The 19,966-nt window shown below is 37.3% G+C and overlaps 2 protein-coding genes and 1 long non-coding RNA gene across 18 annotated transcripts in view; 1 reads left to right on the forward strand and 2 right to left on the reverse strand.

Moving 5' to 3' along the window:
* The window catches only part of LOC111196650 (zinc finger protein 239), a 307,776-nt gene that overhangs the window by 235,680 nt on the left and 52,130 nt on the right, over positions 1-19,966 (reverse strand). The gene's annotated exons all lie outside the window — the stretch shown is intronic.
* LOC111196860 (NACHT, LRR and PYD domains-containing protein 14-like) overlaps positions 1-19,966 on the forward strand; it is a 318,472-nt gene that overhangs the window by 184,819 nt on the left and 113,687 nt on the right. The gene's annotated exons all lie outside the window — the stretch shown is intronic.
* Positions 7,071-18,539, reverse strand: LOC125801617 (uncharacterized). Its single transcript, XR_007438824.1, has 3 exons — positions 18,378-18,539; positions 10,643-10,738; positions 7,071-7,916 (listed from the first exon to the last, which is right to left on the reverse strand). It is a non-coding gene; the product is annotated as an uncharacterized LOC125801617 (long non-coding RNA).

The following is a 19,966-nucleotide window of genomic DNA, read 5'->3' on the forward strand; positions in this document are numbered from 1 at the left end:
TTCGGTTTCATTTTAATTGACCGCGGTGAGAGAAAACTCTTTTTCACAGCATCATCTTTGGCTGTAGCATTATTTTGAATAAGAAAGAGGGGTTTTCTTAAAGAGCATTAGGTTTTATATTGAAGCTTGCTTTATTTGATTTAGCAGTGGATCCATGCAGTTAGTGTGCAAAGTTGGTATGCACTTGCACAGTATATTAACATACTCTAAACATTTCGAATATACCAATATATGTACAAACGTACAGTTTGCCAAAAATAGAATAATCAATTGTCAGTTTTTCTCTTTCCACGTGAAAATTACATTAGAGCATGGTTACAAAGCCTTCCGTATAACTATTAATGGCAAAGTAATTAGGATGCAAATACAAACATAAAATATATACAATTAAAACACCCACAAATGTTTTCATTTTTGTGGAACGTTTATCTAATATGATGGCATATAAAATGGTTCGACTTTACATTTTCTAAGTCTTATTCATTTACTAAATATGAACGGAAATCCACGTACTTTATGTTTACCTTCATCAGAAAGAAAATGGAAAACCTGACTACCCTCTGATCTCAGCACCCAAAGGTCTGAGTGTGCTCTCCATTGATATAATTTCTGGAGGGTGTTGAGCACCTGCCCGTTTGGGTCTTAGTGCCCTTACTGCCTCCAAAGTGCCCTTTTATTAATTTTTTTTATTAGTTTTTACCCCCCAATGTGACACTGCCAAAAATGTCACTGCCCAAGTCCAACTCCCCCATACAAACCCTAGCTTAAATCTAGAGTAAAATACATTTTAGGACTCTAGAGCGCAAAACATGCTATCAGAATAAAGCAGAGACCACTTAGGAAATGTAGTTGAGTTAAAGTAAAAGTTATCCAAATACTTTAGTAAAGATACACCAAAATAAAGCACTGTAATGAATTGTATTTACTCCATTACATAGAGCTATGTATCATTCCTTAAAAAAATGTTAAAAGCTTTACAATGTATTTTTAAATGCAAGCAGGGTTTGAGAGGTAAATAAAAAATAGTATTTTTGGAGAGCCCTACACCATCACTGCCCCCCAGAGATTTGTAAAATAATAATAAAAAAACACAAACCATTTATTCAAAAAACATTAATGCTTAAAATGATAACATACTTTCCCTGTGTAGGTTAACTATGCATTTGCATAGTCACTGCTTGTTTAACATTTATTCAGTGCACAAAAATATAACATTTGAATATTTTATTATTTGGAAGAACATTATTATAGTAGGAAAGAAAAAATGCTTTGGCAACACTTTTCCTTCCTAAAACACAACTTAAACAAAACACAGCTCTTTTATGGTCTAATGAACTCTTGCTTTAGGTAATGCATGTGGATTTCTTCCCAAAACATTGCCATTGTAATGTGTACTTAAGACTACCCAAGACATCCAGCCAACCCAGTACACAATTTTGTCTTAAAAGGTCAAAATGACAAAGCTGAACGGAACAAATAAGTCTTTCATTCTAACTACTTACAAATCCCCAAGGCACCTAAAGCATCATGGGATAACTCCTTTCTGTCTTTATTTTAAAATATAAATAATTTCTAGCAGTCATAAGTATAAGTGAGTTTTAATTTTCTGGATCTTCTCAATAAATTAATTTAATCATTCAGTATTCAAGGTATTCTTCAAGGAACTTGTTTTTGATCATAGCACATCCTCATTTTATTTTTCCTTTTTGGAATAAAAGCCATTTTTGTTCTACCACCCACCTAATGCGCAACATGGGTAAAAATGACCCACATTCATTTTCTCTGTTAATTCCTGTATGGCTGATGATTTCTAGCAATAAATTAATTCTGTCATTCCGAACTTAAGGTATGCACACAATTATTATGTATGGCTGAGTTTCTTTAGCACAAGTGTTTATTTGGGTTTTATTTGGTTACTTTATGAATAAGCTTTTGTATTTCTACATCATGTTTACACGGGTCAAACATGACCCAAATTTATCATTTCACAACTCGGCTATATCTCAGCACAGCTCCCGTCTCGCAATTCAGTACTGTTTTACAATAACATTACTTTAGAAAATACCTGATGCCAGTAGTAAAAGATAACTGTACATAATATTGGATTAGGTATAGGCTGTCTTGAGAGTAAGTGCATTAGCTGTCAAACTTAAAAGTAATTTTTATTAGGTACTAGCTGTTGACATTCAATTTTAGTTAGCTAAATTCACAAAATCTACTCTAGTTAATCGTAGTAGCTCAGCTTAATACATTGGTAGGCTATTGTGATATTCTTGGTGAAAACAACTGATGTTTAAGTTCTTAAACAAAAAAATTCTTAAAATACAGTTTTATATATTACACTTTCAAACATGGGTAGAAACAATAAAAGTCTGTAAAATTATAATAATTCTACTACTAATAATCAAAATACTACTAATAATACAATTAGCAAAACAAATACAAAATAAGATGTTTTTTTAGTATTTTAGTAGTAAAAGATATTTACTAAAATAGAGTAGTCAACAGCTAGCCAATATTAATAATTATATAGATTATAGATTATATTAGATGATTTGTTCAAACTCCCTCTGCATATGGTGTCTGCATTTGGGACATAATGATAAATATGTTGCAAATACTGTATACGTGTTAACTGTCATCAGATATTAAAAGCAATACTGAGTTAGCTGTGTGACTGGAGCTGTTCTGAGTTATGGCTGAGCTGTGAAATGGTAAATGTGTGTCATGTCTGACCCATGCTTAAACCTGATGTAGAAATAAAGAAGCTTGTTCATAAAGTAAAAAAGGAAACTAAAAAGGAACATTTGTGAAACACTCATGCATGAATTAGCATAGGAAATTAATGTGGGTCATTTTTGACCCACGTGTGCATTAGGGGGGTAGTGATACAAAACGGGCTTTTATTCAAAAAGTAAGAAAGGAAAAAATAAAATAAGGTTATATGATGGTCAAAAACAAGTTAAATGAGAAATGTTTGATTCTGAATGAGTGAATTAATCGCCAAGTTATATCAAACAAACTCAGCCATACATAGTTACACCAAAAAATTACATACATGGAGATGTTGTGCATCAAAGGGTTAAGGGTGATACCAGCATTTATGTGCAGTTATTTGTGTGAATAAAATATTGCTATCTATTAATACATTTCTTTTGGTTAAAAAATTCCAATTAGACATTATTTTGGGAAAATTACATGACATTTCAAAATAGTGCATCTTCTCTTTTTATATGATCATCCAGCATGGTAAAAAGGAAAATCCTCTTGTACTATACTTATACTTTATCACAAACATTCTATGACCACTACTAATGGAAAAAATACTTTGGCAAAGTTGGGGTAGCAAGTTAACTTTAATGTGTAAAAGTTATAAATTTGCATCTGCACAATAATTCAATAAACATTGATTTTTATTTTCCCAGGCATTTGCTGCTATTAACTGCAATTGTTACGATGAGAGGAAAAATAAAACCCCCATCTCCACAGGCAATACAGGAAGCTCTGTTTGCCCTAGGCATAGAAAAACAAAGCCTCTTGAAAGAGGGTTACAGAGCTTCAGATGGACTGATTGGCAGAATGGTGAAACACACTGGTGCTGTCAACACCCTCACCAGAAGACGTCAATTTTATGATGTCTGTCGAAAAATGTGCGTAAAAGCACAAAATGGGGCACAGCAAAGTCAAGACTTACTAACAGAGTCTGATCTAGCTGTGTCCCCGTCTCCAGCCTCCAAAGGATGTGACAGCATTTCAGCAAGCACAGAAGGGGACTGTGAGGAAAGAAAGTCCGTGGAGTCACTATGTGACAGAGAGCTGGTGCAGGTGTATTCAGAGATATACCGCTCCTTATCCACAAAGGAAGCAGTCGCCATCTTAATGAATGTGGACAAACTGCGCACAAGCAACCTGCCTCCAGTAAATCCAAAAGCTGGAGAGGTGTACATTTATGTGTACAATAATGAGAATACCAAACAAGACTGGAGAGCAGACCATATCATGTGGAAAAATGAGGGCACAAGAACCCTTAAACATGATAGTGGTATCCTCAAAGTGCGCTACTTTGCTGTTAAAAATGAAGAAAAGCTGTTCCGGAAAAAGGTATACGAGCTATGCAGTAGCAAGTCACCATACTTTCTTCTTCACTACTTGGGAGATGAGACAGCCTACGTTCCAAAGCCCCATGGGAATTCAAAAGAGTGTGACCGTAATTTTGTCAGAACTGCTCCCTCGGTTCTCAGTCACATTAAGAGGAAGAGAGACGACCCACCTGCATCTGTGTACAGAGATCTCATTTCTAAACCAGCTTCTCACAGCAAGGAGCATATGGGGACTCATCTGCCAAGAAACATGATGCAGGTAGAAAACACAATCAAACGTGTGCGCTTACAAAACATGCTGCACCAAAATGATGTAATTGCAACTTACATACTCTGCGAATACCTTAAAGGTTTTGTGCATGATATGCGAATCTACCCTGAGTTGCTCATTGTTGCCGCTTTGCCGCAAATTACAGAAGAGTTAAAGATTCTGATGGCCAGTATGGATAGCGGTGTCCCTATCCTGCTTCATTATGATACTACATTTGATTTGGGAGATTATTATGTCTCTCCCCTTCTTTTCCGTTACGAGGCTTTTAAAGAGTGTCCCATTATCCCCTTAGCCTTCCACATTCACCAGACCCGGAGTGCAAAAACTCACAAAAGCTTTTTCGCAGATTTGCTTGATCTTTTTCCGGAACTCAACTCCCCACAGTTTGTCATATGCACTGATCGAGAGCCTGCAATAGACCTGGCTATACGTTCAGTGCTTCCAGCAGTTCCAATAGTGAACTGCTGGAACCACATTCTACAGAATGTAAAGTTTAAACTGCGAGAGTTGAAAGGTGATCATGATGTAAATATGTACACCAACAATATCAGAGATCTTCTAGAGTCGGACACCAAAGAAGACTGGGACAGGAATCTTGAACTGTCCAACAAATGGAGCTCAGCCTTTGCTGAGTATTTCCGGAGGCACCTGGAAGTCCCAATGGAGAGGTCTGCCAGATTTGCACTGCAAAATCTAGGCCTAACACTTTCTGAAGTCACAAATAATCCTTCAGAACGTTTTAATGACACCCTCAAAAGATTGGTGGACTGGAATGAGGTCAGACCAGAGAAGATGGTTCTCTCACTGTGCAATCTCCAGACATACTATTTAAATGAGGTCCTGAGAGGCTGCTGCAATCTGGGGAACTACCACCTAAACAAGGTGAGTTTGGAGAGGGACATAAAAGACACAAACTTCCCACCTGATGTGATGACCCTAGAGGAAATTTCTGGGTTACACAAGGACCAGGTGTCTCAATCCAACCAACAGACCTTTGCGGCTTCAGAAAAACAGGCATTGACATCGAGACTGTCGCTTGCACAGCTCATAATTTCCACGGACAGATTAATCCTTGAGCCAAAATCACAGTCTTTTATTATTAAAGGATGGATGGGGCAAAAATATATTGCCTCACTGGCACCAAAAGAGCAGTGCTCCTGCAATTCTGTCTCACAATGCTGTCACATCCTAGCAGCCAGACTGGCTATTGGCTTAGAAGTGGGGCAGAAGAAAAACTTCTTCAATTTGAAGAAAGTTACGAGGAGGGCTGGCAGGAGAAGATCTGGGTTAAAAGGGCCAACTAAAGAAATATGTTCAGCCCGAGCTACATTCCCCAGACAGGCACCACCACCATTTGCAGAATCACCACCACAGGTTTGGACAAATGAATCTCAGACTGAGGTCAGAGAATAACATTACAAGTTACATGTCACTGTGAATTAAATGTAACTGCTCACCCTCAACCTGTAACCACCCCACCGGCAGGAACCACTATCAGCAAGCAATAGTCCCTCTCTTGGAATCAATGACGTGCCATCTGTTACAGGCCCACTTTGTGAGGTGAGAGCAAATCGTTTTTTCACACTGTTAAATCCATTTTTTAAAACAACAATTACATGTCAAATATTATGTCATTGTTTTCAGCCAACAACTTTACATCATGTAGTTCACCAGAGTCAAAGTCGAGCTTTGATTGAAAAGGTGAGAATTTTTTTTTCTATTGTAAAATGTTCTGAATAGCCAAAAGCAAAACATTTACTTGTCACAACAGTCTCAGCTCTTATGCACATACTTCCCCAGAGTCCAAAGGGGCTGTAGATCATATTTATAATGAATGTTATAACAAAGCAGCTAAGTCCAAGTAAGTAAGTCCTAGCCTCTCTTAAAAAAAGTACATGGCAATGGTGATCTAGAGAAAGAAACCTTGCTAGGAACTAAAAATAAAATGTCGAACCAGTCCTCTTTCAGCACAAATGAAGCAGTTGAATAAATGGTCTGACCGTAAGATAATGACAACTGTTATGGTAGGTCATTAATCAAAGATATAAGTGCATGAGGGGAAGGTTTACAATGGGCAAAAATTTAGGCTACACCTTTGCATATAAATGTATGCCCTATTAATCCCCTTTAAAAGGATAAAACCCAGGATTTGAAGCAGGAATTGTCAGTGGAGATCCAGGTTGATGCAGCATCAAGGAAGGACAGCAGGAACGGTCCAGGCAGTAACATCCATCTACAAACCGCTTCAAACCAGAATTCAGCAGACAGCTAAGGATTGGAGAGAAAGAAATAAAAACACACACTAGTGTGAATGGCTTGTAATGGATGTTTTTAAAAATCGAGGATATAAACTATACAAACTATAAGGAAAGTAAAAAAAAAAACATTAAATTTGCCACAAAAATAAATGCTAATCTGTAGTGGATGGTTAACTGATATCTTGCATCAATATCTTAAAATCTCAGATTGACTAAGTTCTGTAACTAAACTTTATTTCTAAATAAGAGAAAAACATTACCCTGCATTGTTTTTACTGACAGGAGGAGCTGAGTAGGCAAGTGTTTGGCATGTAAAGAGTGTCTGATGGGTTGTAGGATTTAAGAAGTTTGTCAAGAGGCCAACCAAAGACTTGTCAGAGGGAGTATTTTATGCAACATAAAAAAAAATTGTGCAGAGGACACAATTACACTTGCCTGTCAGTTATCTATTGTGTCCTTACACCATTCCTGGTGGCAGTTGTGGAAAGTGAAGTCAGCTGTGGGTCCCTCTTCGCTGTCCCAAAGCACGCAGTAGTGTTGATTTAGGACCTCAGTGCAAATGATGTTGTCAGGCGCTAAGAGGATCTGCACAACCAAATCCAGAACACAGGCACCTGGGAAACATGAGACCACAGCATTACCATGAAAAGGCCATAACTTTTCGAAGTTTAACAGTAAAATCACTAATAAAAAGAACACCGCCCTGAGTAGGGGTCCAAGGTGCTGAAGGAGGCAGTGCTGATGCTCCTAGTGTCATTCTGTGCTGCTTGTCCAAACAATATCTCAATCTTCCAGTCCATCTGGTCCAACTGTTTGTGCAGCATCTGGAAAGCACACACCTTAGCAATAACAAGTTCTTTGTAGATTTAAAAAGAGGGACATAGTAGGATGCTCCAGATATTTAAGAATACAAACCCAATAGTGATTTTGGACAATGATTAAGGTTAATTCAACAACAAACTAATATAAGTTAGTTAGTTCAGTTCAGAGTTCAACAAGAAACTGGATCAGTGTAATCACATATTAGATTGATACCGAACAAGCATGGTTTTATAGCCTGAACTGATCGATAGATTTCATTTGGAATTACCGGCATAACTGACACCTTTTTACCAGGAAAATCCAGGCAAGAGAGTGTGGCAGTGGGCCATGAGAGACAGGACTACAGTCAAATCAATATACTACATGTACTGATTTGAATGTCAGTTAAAATGTCTGCAGCTCACAGACCACTAGCTGTGGTTCCAGCTTGCATAGCACCCAGGATGAACTTCCTACAGGACCACCCTGCAGACAAAACAAGCACAACATTAATCTGGTTGTACAAAACAGGCATGTTAAAACACAGTACAGGTGCTTACAGTAAGCCATTGTAGCCTAGAGTGAAACCAGTGATACAAGTACAAACTCATATTTTACTAGTAAAAATAGCTAATTGCCAAACAAATACATGTAGAAATTACCTACCAAATGGTTAGGACCTTAACTAGTGTCTGCTAAACCATTATGGCTAGCTCCATGACTATCACTACAGTTACATTGTAGAATAGAAATGTGAAATGTTTGTTTAACAGGTTCACAAGTTGTGGGCTGAAAACCCAAGTTACACAGTGGTCGCGTCCTTGTACAGGAGGGGGAAATGCTTCTTGAAACTCAGAGAATTTCAGACACTCAAGCCACACCAGTGGCTTTGTGGAGAGGTATTTGGTCATTAAAGCACACACACACACACACACATACATATATATATATATATATATATATATATATATATATGTATATGTATATATATATATATATATATATATATATATATATATATATATATATATAATGTTTTTTCATTTACACACATTAAACATATTGCACCATCTCAAACCGTACACAAACCAGCTCCACATTGTAACCACTTCATATCCATACTTCAGACATAGTACTGAAGTATATTTTTGTTTTCCACCAGACAATAGATTACTACATCAGCCTCATGAAAAGGGAAATGGACATGGAAAACAACATTTTGAAGTTGGACCACTTTTTGGCTGGCGCAATTTTAGAGTCCAATACAGAAACCCTAAAAAAGCACTTGTTGCGAATAGGGCTGGGGCGACGCGTCGACATAATCGACGTCATCGATTACGAAAATACATCGATTTGCATAACGTGCGTCGGCGCGTCGTAAACATGGCGGCGCCTGGGGAGAGCATTAGAGGTTAGATCGGTCCCAAAAATTTCGACTGGCTGTTTTCGGGCTGTTTGAATGAGCGAAATATGATCAGAATTATGTTAAATTACACTGTAACATAGAGGCATAGAACTATTATTTAATTAAAATGATTTTTAAGAACAGCTAAACACAGTGCTGCAGGTCAAACGCGGAGGAGTTCACGTGCGAGAGAGAGAGAGAGAGAGAGAGAGAGACACAGAGAGAGAGAGAGATTTGCGTGTTCTGGTGAGAGCTACTCACAGGTGAAGGTTCTCTTTGATCTCCTCGTGCTCATATTCTAGTCCCATTCATAATTCTGCAGCTCCCTCAGTGTTTTCTGCCGTATTTTGCGGCTAGCGCGAGAGCTTACAACTGACACGCGGACCGCGAGGTGCCGCCGCGCTTGTGCCGAATCCGACTCTCTGCTGAATCTGACTCCTGCTTCGCGGACAGAATCGGCACAACACCCCCTCTGTAGAACTGCGGTAGTGAAAACAGCGCTTATAAATAAATTAGTTTAGTTTCACTTTCAGTTTTCGTTATTTTCGTTTTTTTTTTTAAATAAAAATATAATTAAAAAACAGACGCCTACATCTCGGACTATTTTCTGGAGCCCGGGTCGGATTTCCGGTCGGGCCTCGGGTCATGTCGGGTTCGGACCAGAGAATCTAAGCTCTAGAGAGCATGGACTCCGGAGAGCAATCTCCAGCTACAAAAAAACGCCAGCGGGCATCTAAAGTTTGGGAGCATTTCACGCAAAAGGGCAACAATGTGGTCCTCTGCCATATGTGCAAAAGGAGCACTTGAAGCGCAAACATCCAGGAGCACTATGTCAACAGGGTCACACAGTAAGTTACCGTTTACATCAGGGTCTCCGCGGGTGTCTTTAAAAAGACTTAAGGCTGTCTACCAAAGGTTTTAAACCTGCCACAGGCAGAAATTATACATTTTTGGTTTATATTTGTGCATGGCATTTCGCAGTTTCCAGAAACAGTAGCATTATTCATAAGTTCAGGTGTTTAGCTAAGCTAGCTGCCTTAAGTTATTTTAGCTAGCGCCGTCGGCGCTGCGGTGTTACACCGTTTTCTGTCACCGTCGGAATTTTGTGACCAGTGCTCACGGTTATGAGCGTTTATTGGCAAAACGGAAGCTTTCTATACCTACACCTTACCCTCAGCCCTAACTGAACCGTTTTGGCCAGTCGGGGTAAACATTAGAAACGAACACGTTTCGAATCGGCCAGTGCACCGGTCTGCTGAGAACTACTTGCCAGTGGTCACAAAATCTAGCGGTCACAGAAAACAGTGCAACACACGGTTGTGATGTATGGGAGCTTATCCATTTTTAGCGTTATAGATCTAAACAACGTGTTGTACATGTAAGTGATTATAAGTGTGGGGTTTGGTTTAGTAGGCTTGTGTTGTTGTTGTTGTTATTATATATAAATATAGTAATTTATCGTTTGCTTTAAAACGTAAAATAATAATTATTTAAATATGTTTCTCAATAAATAGATTAGTCGACTAATCGAAAAAATAATCGTTAGAATAATCGTTTAAAAAATAATCGTTAGGGACAGCCCTAGTTGCGAAAAGTAAGCACTGAATGCATTCTATATCAAGTGACATTACTGGTTTGTAATTTGCTTTGTATTTTGTATACAGACATGCTTCGAACAGTATGGCGCCATGATTGGTGTAGTAAACGTAAAGCGAAATCACTGGATCCTGGTGGTAAGAACATGGATGCAATTTAATATGTCATGATGCTTCATGCAGTAAAGCAATTAAACTACAAGCAATGTTACCTTATTGACACTTGCATTGCTGTTTTCAGTACTTCAATAAACACCATCAGAGTGCAACTTTCTTAGATCCACTTGGTGAAAACGAGATGGCACAATCTGCAACAGCAGGCCAAAGTTTTAGGTAAAGGATTATTTTTTTCAAAATTAACCTTTCAGTTAGCAGACAGCTCCATTGGTACTAATCATTTGTTTCCAGCAAGTATCTTCAAATGAGGAATAAGCTGCTTAAAAAAGAAGAGTTTGCTGAAATTTCCTGGCAACCCACAACAATTCCCCACACACTGCAAACAGACGGCAACAGCTGCGGTGTGTTTGTCATGGAGGTGAGTTTGCATTATTCCATTATTTCTGGTGATGTTTATCATTCTCTCTGACGTGGAAAATATAACTGGTTATTAACTTTCTTCACAGATGGCAAAGCAGCTTATTAATTTCTACCCCCGACTCCCAGCATGTATCACTCTTGATGCATCAAACATACAGCAATACAGAGAGACAATGTCTGCCGAAATAATTCGTGGATCAGGTAGGTCTTATGTACACCTTAACGCTTTCTTTTTTCATATGCTTGTGTTAGTTGAGTTTTTAGCACCCATTAAAAACCTACAGTACATTTTACTTAAAAGCATTAACACAAGCAAGTTTGCCCTTAAAATAAGAATCTGTCTCATATATCTCAAATAAATCAAAGGAACAATGACTTAAGTGTACTGAAATAAGTAGAAATTAGCTTAATATGACGAAACATATATTTTGTCCACGATAAAAATGGTAAGGAAAAATTCAAATGACAGGACATCAATGTTAAAATGGAGCACACAGTTTACTACCGAGCTTACCTAGCTAGTTAATAAACTACAGTACAGTACAATCATATGAACTCACTGCTAACCGTTTTAACTCACTTGGGCTCAGTAATTAGTTTGTAACATAAAATATCACTGTTAACTACTTTGGCATTACCTAACTTACAGTAGTTTACACAAATAACATGTAGTAGCACATTGCTAAACTAACATTTTTGACTCACATTAACCAATATCTAACCGTTTTACCTCACATGAGCTTCAGTAATTAAGGTATAATTATTTCATTAACCAATATCTAACCGTTTTACCTCACATTAGCGTCAGTAATTAAGGTATAATTATTTCATTAACCAATATCTAACCGTTTTACCTCACATTAGCGTCAGTAATTAAGGTATAATTATTTCATTAACCAATATCTAACCGTTTTACCTCACATTAGCGTCAGTAATTAAGGTATAATTATTTCATTAACCAATATCTAACCGTTTTACCTCACATTAGCGTCAGTAATTAAGGTATAATTATTTCATTAACCAATATCTAACCGTTTTACCTCACATTAGCGTCAGTAATTAAGGTATAATTATTTCATTAACCAATATCTAACCGTTTTACCTCACATTAGCGTCAGTAATTAAGGTATAATTATTTCATTAACCAATATCTAACCGTTTTACCTCACATTAGCTTCAGAAACTAGATTGTAACTCATAAAAAATCACAGTTAACCGGTTTAGCGTTAGCTAGCTAATGTAACTCCCAGAAGTTTGTACATGTTGCACCCACAAACACAGTGGAAAAAAATTAGACACGTGGTAGCTAAACTAACAGTTTTACCTCTGTACCTAGCGGCTGTGCGCGTTTGTGCGTGGCTCCTCAGCTTTGCATCTTGAGGCCCGTTTACACTTCTGCGTCGAGTGATTGTTGTCTGTGACATGGCCTGCTCACGTTTGGTTTAAAGTGTCTGCAGCTTACGAGGCTGAAGTTGGTTTGATATTCGCAGCTCCAGATTCGTTTGGCTCGATATTCGCAGCCTCGTATTCCCCGGCTGAAGTTGGTTTGATATTCGCAGCTGCCGCTTCACTGAAGCACCGTGAACTAAAGGGAGCGTTCACAAACACCCGCTGTTTATATTAAACACCTCACAGATCAACACTGAAGGAGATAGAATGAAGAAAAGCAGTACATCTGTTTATTAACAATGTAAATATACAATATATTATTAAATATGATTTTGTATATTGTAAAATATTTATTTTAATTACTGAATTTATAATTATATATTACAATAAATAATTAAATATATATTTAATAAAATTATATTTTAAAAGCCATTGCGCTCAAAAAATATGAGGCAGATGTTCAAGTGTGATTTTGAAGAACTTTTTCATGTTGGGCCAGAACAAATACACATGATCTGAAGAGCACTAGTCTTCTACTTTAAGAAAAACCTGGAATTAGCCTGGCCCAAGCTGATTTTGTACTTTAAAATGAAGTGGCAATCTTTGAAAGACTTTTTCATCTTGGGCCAGAACACATACACATCAGATGAAGAGAACTACTCTCCCACTTTGAGGAAAACCTGGAATTAGCCTGGCCCGAGCTGATTTTATACTTTAAAATGAACTGGCAACATAGCATACCAATCCATAATGCACAATTTTTTTATGTAAAGCTGATGTTCTAGTGTGATTTTGAAGGACTTTTTCATCTTGGGCCAGACCAAATACACATGATCTGAAGAGTACTAGTCTTCTACTTTAAGAAAAAGCTGGAAATAGCCTGGCCCAAGCTGATTTTATACTTTAAAATGAACTGGCAACATGGAATACCGATCCATAAAGCACAATTTTTTTATGTAAAGCTGATGTTCTAGTGTGATTTTGAAGGACTTTTTCATCTTGGGCCAGACCAAATACACATGATCTGAAGAGTACTAGTCTTCTACTTTAAGAAAAAGCTGGAAATAGCCTGGCCCAAGCTGATTTTATACTTTAAAATGAACTGGCAACATAGCATACCAATCCATAATGCACAATTTTTTTTTTATGTAAAGCTGATGTTCTAGTGTGATTTTGAAGGACTTTTTCATCTTGGGCCAGACCAAATACACATGATCTGAAGAGTACTAGTCTTCTACTTTAAGAAAAACCTGGAAATAGCCTGGCCCAAGCTGATTTTATACTTTAAAATTAACTGGCAACATGGCATACCGATCCATAAGGCACAAAAAAGTTTAATTTAAAGCTGATGTTCTAGTGTGATTTTGAAGGACTTTTTAATCTTGGGCCAGAACAAATACACATGATCTGAAGAGAACTAGTCTTCTACTTTAAGGAAAACCTGGAATTAGCCTGGCCCGAGCTGATTTTATACTTTAAAATTAACTGGCAACATAGCATACCGATCCATAATGCACATTTTTTTTTATGTAAAGCTGATGTTCCAGTGTGATTTTGAAGGACTTTTTCATATTGGGCCAGACCAAATACACATGATCTAAAGAGTTCTAGTCTTCTACTTTAGGGAAAGCCTGGAATTAGCCTGGCCCAAGCTGATTTTATACTTTAAAATTAACTGGCAACATGGCATACCGATCCATAAGGCACAAAAAAGTTTAATTTAAAGCTGATGTTCTAGTGTGATTTTGAAGGACTTTTTAATCTTGGGCCAGACCAAATACACATGATCTGAAGAGTACTAGTCTTCTACTTTAAGTAAAACCTGGAATTAGCCTGGCCCGAGCTGATTTTATACTTTAAAATTAACTGGCAACATAGCATACCGATCCATAATGCACAATTTTTTTTATGTAAAGCTGATGTTCCAGTGTGATTTTGAAGGACTTTTTCATATTGGGCCAGACCAAATACACATGATCTAAAGAGTACTAGTCTTCTACTTTAGGGAAAGCCTGGAATTAGCCTGGCCCAAGCTGATTTTATACTTTAAAATTAACTGGCAACATGGCATACCGATCCATAAGGCACAAAAAAGTTTAATTTAAAGCTGATGTTCTAGTGTGATTTTGAAGGACTTTTTAATCTTGGGCCAGACCAAATACACATGATCTGAAGAGTACTAGTCTTCTTCTTTAAGAAAAACCTGGAATTAGCCTGGCCCAAGCTGATTTTATACTTTAAAATGAACTGGCAACTTTGCTACCGATCCATAATGCACAAAAAAAGTACTAGTCTTCTTCTTTAAGGAAAACCTGGAAGTAGCTTGGCCCGAGCTGATTTTATACTTTAAAATGAATTGGCAACATGGTATAACGAGCCATAATGCACAATTTTTTTTTTATGTAAAGCTGATGTTCTAGTGTGATTTTGAAGGACTTTTTCCATCTTGGGCCAGACCAAATAGACATGATCTAAAGAGTACTAGTCTTCTACTTTAAGAGAAACCTGGAATTAGCCTGTACCAAGCTGATTTTATACTTTAAACTTAACTGGCAACATGGAATACCGATACCCATTTTAAAGTATAAAATCAGCTTGGGCCAGGCTAATTCCAGGTTTTCCTTAAAGTAGAAGACTACTACTCTTCAGATCATGTGTATTTGGCCTGGCCCAAGATGAAAAAGTCCTTAAAAATCACACTGGAACATCAGCTTTACATAAAAAATTGTGCATTATGGATCGGTATTCCATGTTGCCAGTTCATTTTAAAGTATAAAATCAGCTTGGGCCAGGCTATTTCCAGGTTTACCTTAAAGAAGAAGACTAGTACTCTTCAGATCATGTGTATTTGGTCTGGCCCAAGATTAAAAAGTCCTTCAAAATCACACTAGAACATCAGCTTTATATTCAATTTTTTTGTGCATTATGGATCGGTAGGCCATGTTGCCAGTTCATTTTAAAGTACAAAATCAGCTTGGGCCAGGCTAATTCCAGGCTTTCCTTAAAGTAGAAGACTAGTACTCTTCAGATCATGTGTATTTGGTCTGGCCCAAGATTAAAAAGTCCTTCAAAATCACACTAGAACATCAGCTGTACATAAAAAAATTGTGCATTATGGATTGGTATGCTATGTTGCCAGTTCATTTTAAAGTATAAAATCAGCTTGGGCCAGGCTAATTCCAGGTTTTCCTTAAAGTAGAAGACTAGTTCTCTTTAGATCATGTGTATTTGTTCTGGCCCAAGATTAAAAAGTCCTTCAAAATCACACTAGAACATCAGCTTTATATTCAATTTTTTGTGCATTATGGATCGGTAGGCCATGTTGCCAGTTAATTTTAAAGTATAAAATCAGCTCGGGCCAGGCTTATTCCAGGTTTTCCTTAAAGTAGAAGACTAGTACTCTTTAGATCATGTGTATTTGGTCTGGCCCAAGATTAAAAAGTCCTTCAAAATCACACTAGAACATCAGCTTTATATTCAATTTTTTGTGCATTATGGATCGGTAGGCCATGTTGCCAGTTAATTTTAAAGTATAAAATCAGCTTGGGCCAGGCTAATTCCAGGCTTTCCCTAAAGTAGAAGGCTAGTACTCTTTAGATCATGTGTATTTGGTCTGGCCCAATATGAAAAAGTCCTTCAAAATCACACTAGAACATCAGCTTTACATAAAAACAATTGTGCATTATGGATCGGTATTCCATGTTGCCAGTTCATTTTAAAGTATAAAATCAGCTTGGTCCAGGCTATTTCCAGGTTTTCCTTAAAGTAGAAGACTAGTACTCTTTAGATCATGTGTATTTGGTCTGGCCCATGATTAAAAAGTCCTTCAAAATCACACTAGAACATCAGCTTTATATTCAATTTTTTGTGCATTATGGATCGGTAGGCCATGTTGCCAGTTAATTTTAAAGTATAAAATCAGCTCGGGCCAGGCTAATTCCAGGTTTTCCTTAAAGTAGAAGACTAGTACTCTTTAGATCATGTGTATTTGGTCTGGCCCAAGATTAAAAAGTCCTTCAAAATCACACTAGAACATCAGCTTTATATTCAATTTTTTTGTGCATTATGGATCGGTAGGCCATGTTGCCAGTTAATTTTAAAGTATAAAATCAGCTTGGGCCAGGCTATTTCCAGGTTTTTCTTAAAGTAGAAGACTAGTACTCTTTAGATCATGTGTATTTGGTCTGGCCCAATATGAAAAAGTCCTTCAAAATCACACTGGAACATCAGCTTTACATAAAAAAAATTGTGCATTATGGATCGGTATGCTATGTTGCCAGTTCATTTTAAAGTATAAAATCAGCTCGGGCCAGGCTAATTCCAGGTTTTCCTTAAAGTAGAAGACTAGTTCTCTTCAGATCATGTGTATTTGTTCTTGCCCAAGATTAAAAAGTCCTTTAAAATCACACTAGAACATCAGCTTTAAATTAAACTTTTTTGTGCCTTATGGATCGGTATGCCATGTTGCCAGTTAATTTTAAAGTATAAAATCAGCTCGGGCCAGGCTAATTCCAGGTTTTTCTTAAAGTAGAAGACTAGTACTCTTCAGATCATGTGTATTTGGTCTGGCCCAAGATGAAAAAGTCCTTCAAAATCACACTGGAACATCAGCTTTACATAAAAAAATTGTGCATTATGGATTGGTATGCTATGTTGCCAGTTCATTTTAAAGTATAAAATCAGCTCGGGCCAGGCTAATTCCAGGTTTTCCTCAAAGTGGGAGAGTAGTTCTCTTCATCTGATGTGTATGTGTTCTGGCCCAAGATGAAAAAGTCTTTCAAAGTTTGCCAGTTCATTTTAAAGTATAAAATCAGCTTGGGCCAGGCTAATTCCAGGTTTTTCTTAAAGTAGAAGACTAGTACTCTTCAGATCATGTGTATTTGTTCTGGCCCAACATGAAAAAGTTCTTCAAAATCACACTTGAACATCTGCCTCATATTTTTTGAGCGCAATGGCTTTTAAAATATAATTTTATTAAATATATATTTAATTATTTATTGTAATATATAATTATAAATTCAGTAATTAAAATAAATATTTTACAATATACAAAATCATATTTAATAATATATTGTATATTTACATTGTTAATAAACAGCTGTACTGCTTTTCTTCATTCTATCTCCTTCAGTGTTGATCTGTGAGGTGTTTAATATAAACAGCGGGTGTTTGTGAAAGCTCCCTTTAGTTCACGGTGCTTCAGTGAAGCGGCAGCTGCGAATATCAAACCAACTTCAGCCGGGGAATACGAGGCTGCGAATATCGAGCCAAACGAATCTGGAGCTGCGAATATCAAACCAACTTCAGCCTCGTCTGCAGCTTTGCGTCGCTCTGCAGTTTTATCAACGAAGGCGGGAATGTGTGGGCGGCTCTGCGGACCAATTACAGCTGTCCGCGGTCACGCCGTCTGCACTTAAAATACACGCGGTCGCGCTATCTACACTAAACTAGAGGGCGCGTCTAAAATAGAAATAGACAATACAAACAAGGCATGAGTAAATGATATAGACACGAATACACAATATGCATGACTACAACAAAATATACATAAATATATATATACATACACACATACACATATATACATATATGTACATATATACGCACGCACATTTAAGTTACATACATACACGTATGGACTGAAGGATATATACTAAATTAGATATCTTAAACATACATATGTAAATGCCTACAGCAACTTACACAATATGAGCCCAAAGAAAAACACAGGGAGTGTGTAGTGAAGGAAAAAGGAACATGGCTACTTGTAGGAGGAGTGAGATGAACAATCTGGCGTGCTTACAGACACAGAGAAGCATCGGTAGCGCTGCTCTTTAACTAAACACGGACCTGGGCCACTAAAAAACGCAGCATTGAGGAACAGTACGTGTCATTATATAAGCATGTGACCAATATACAGTGAAAGATAAACAATTACTCACGCTGTCGGCGCGGTGTTACAAACACAGCCGCAATAACACAAACAACACAGTAACAACAATAATAACAATAATAACTTACGTTCTCACAGACGCACGGCAAAATCAGAGAACACAAAATGTGGACATTAGGAGTCTGAGATGTCCGTGGAGTAATGATAGGGAGAAAAAAACTAGACAAAAAAGTTAACTCCTGCCTTAACCTAAACAGACCAGCATAGATTCCTTGTCAAGTCACGCTGCGCTGACTGAAACAGCTCCGATCCAGTCAGCAAGCAGTCCGTGACGCGAAGTCTATGCAAATGAGCTTGTGCGCGAGCTTCTACAGCCAATCACAGCACACCAGTCACATGTGCACAGCGCTCCTGGGCGCGTCTCCAGCACGTGACTGGTGGTGGGCAGACACACTGTCGCCTGAATTCTGAACAATATGTTTGAAGTGATATTACTGTATAATTTTGGAGTAACTGGATAGCAAAAATGTCCATTCAATGTCATTTCGAAGTGCTATTACTGTGTAATTATTTGTTTTATTTTGCCTGCATCCACCAATTATTCTGGCACGAATGCGATTTGGAATTTTGGCCCAAATAACATCTGCCGTTCTCTAGCAGTTTTAGTCTGGCCCAATTCTGGCATTTAGCTGGCAGATCTGGCTAAATTAATCTTGCAGTAGACATTATGTGTACACCTTAAATAAAAAAAGATAATTGTCAGAATTGCATTGGAAATATGTGGTTTGGGTTTATTTAGAAAATTAGTTCCAAAAATAATTATTGATATCAGTAACTAGAGTTTAAAAACTATTAATGATGACAAAAGACACAGTTGCATTAAGGATATGTCATCCTGTGGTAACAACTAATCAGGGTGGATTTATATGTAACCATGGGCGTGGTAGTGGGGGGAAAAGTGGACCTGACTACCCAGGGCCCGAGTAGGGAGAGGGGCCCATGAAAATCCAGATTTTTATTTTTTCGCTCACATTCCTTGTGTACTGGCATGGATAGAGGCCCACTGACTTTGAGAGTGTAGCGGGCCCTGAATTTGTTGCTACACCCCTATATGTAACAACCTCATTGATTGGGCTAAAATGGTTTGTCTTAGTTGCACTGCAGTTTAGGAAAATTAATCTATCTTACAATCAATATTTTTATTAATAATTAATTTGTGTACGAGTTGTCAGAATATGTATTATTGGAATATGTACTGGAAGTTGAAACAACTAAAAAAATATTCGTTCACACAATGTATTAATCTAAGTTCAGGGAATAATGACATTTCTAAATAGCATATACTCAATTATATTAAGTAAATCCAAAAACATAAATATTTTAAGTAGTATTTATTGATTTTTTTTAAGTATGGCTTGTTGAGACAAAGAATCATTTTTTTCAGTGTACCTAACTGACACAAGTGATTGGAATTAAATAAATCTGACTAAATCACTTCCAATGACGTGTTTTGAAGAACAGACTATGTGAACCAAGCTCACATTAACTCAAACTGCTTTCATTGGCGCTGCTATCCCTGAATATATAAGATGCACAAATAAAGTTTAAACTTTTAAGCACCACTGTACACTTTATCAACAGCATTTTCTTCAGAATTTAAGATTCTAATTGTGTTAATCTGATTATTTATTTAAGACAACTCGTGTTACATCAACTA

Source organism: Astyanax mexicanus, chromosome 4, assembly GCF_023375975.1.
Source record: "Astyanax mexicanus isolate ESR-SI-001 chromosome 4, AstMex3_surface, whole genome shotgun sequence".
NCBI lineage: Eukaryota > Metazoa > Chordata > Actinopteri > Characiformes > Acestrorhamphidae > Astyanax > Astyanax mexicanus.